The sequence below is a fragment of the Pseudochaenichthys georgianus genome, chromosome 14 (genome assembly GCF_902827115.2).
Source record: "Pseudochaenichthys georgianus chromosome 14, fPseGeo1.2, whole genome shotgun sequence".
Lineage (NCBI taxonomy): Eukaryota > Metazoa > Chordata > Actinopteri > Perciformes > Channichthyidae > Pseudochaenichthys > Pseudochaenichthys georgianus.
In genome coordinates, this window is record NC_047516.1 from 14016453 (window position 1) to 14018160 (window position 1708).

Below are 1708 nucleotides of genomic sequence, written 5' to 3' on the forward strand. Positions count from 1 at the left end.
TTGCACATAGAATCAAAACATATAGAACGGTAATGCAATGCAAACTGTTGTAGGGACTTACGTGTACAGTACTGCTCTGCTGACAGGTTTAAAACATCCCTGGGCCTGTGAGACATTTGAGCTGAGATATGAGTAGCTTGACAAGTTAGGAAACAGTTGATAAAGTGTTTTACTCGACCTCCTGAATGAAGAGTAAACCAACACAGTCCCACACTCCCTGCGAGTCAAAAACAGAAGTTTGGTCAGGGCCCTAGACTCGGGCTTTTCACAATTAGATTAGTCTTACATGAAAAAGTGCTTTATGAGTTGACAGAAGATAGGGCCTGCAGTTGGGATTTGAATTCACAACATTTAGGTTACAGAGCGTTTCCCAACCAGCTGAACTCCCAGGACACAGGAGAATTCAGGTGCGAATATAATAAATTGCTCACTATGGTTGATCTTATTTGTTGGGCTGCAGACAAGGTTTATAAATACTGTCTATGGTTTAAGCAGGGTTTAAGGTTGTGCATAGAATCCAAATATATAGAACTGTTGTGCAAACTGTTTTAGTGCACTGCTGGCTGTTGACAGTTTAAACATCTCTGGGCCCATGAGACATTTTATCTGAGATATGAGTCACTTCACAAATTACAAAACATTTGATAAAATATGTTACTCGACGTCCTAAACCAAGACCAAACGTGTCACAGACAATTTGGGTCAGATTGGGACTCACTTCCTCTTATGAAACCTTTTGATTCAGATGCAAATTCAAGTGGTTGCTCCCAAAGACTGTTTATAAAGGTTGCTCCACATTTGTTTAGCTTCCAAGCAGGTTTAACATTATTTAATGGATAGATGCATTACAAAATATTAAAAAAAGTTTGGATTGGTTATCTCTTAAGGGTTTCTTTAAAAATCCTAAGAAACAATAGTTTTTTTTGTTGTTTTTAGAACTGAGTTTACCTACCTGTCATATTAAGAGTTGTGTCATGTATTTAACTGGATGGTTTAAAGGTCCCATGACATGGCCATTTCTACTGATCATAATTCCATTGTTGAGGTCTACTAGAATAGATTTACATTGTTCAATGTTCCAAAATCACATTGGTTTCTCATACAGCATGTAATTCACTCTCTGTCCTAAATGGCTTGTTGAAGAAAATTATTCTTTCCCTCTGGTTATTTGTGCTGGTTGGCATGAGAAGGACACCTGCTGTTGAATACATTTAAATTGCAGGTTTGATCCCTGCCTGAGTTATGGAGAGTGTTTGAAAGAAAGCGTTGGTTTGTTTCACCAAGATTTGGTTGCAATATGAAAGTCAGGATTACAAAACTGTTTAAACTTGTTTTGCCTTTGGACGCTTGTTGTTTAACTGCATACAATTGATAGTGGTGGCGTGTGTTCGTACGTGCCCCTTCATTTGTCAATTGCTACAGTAAGGATAAATTAGCATATTCAAAAACTGATCATGACCAGTCTTCCCTGTATTCATTTGTTATCTCTCAAGTGGACCTATTTGTGTACATATTCCTGATAATCTTGCATCTCAGTACATTTACCACAAGAGGACAGTGTTTCCCTTGTGGAAAAGCCATTGCTGCCAAGTCTCACAGATCACACACTGAAGTCTTTCTCCTCTGTCAACTCCTCTCCTCATTTTGCGAGCCAGAAACGTATAATCATATGGCTTTAAGTATTGCTGTGACAGTTCGTGTAAGGCTG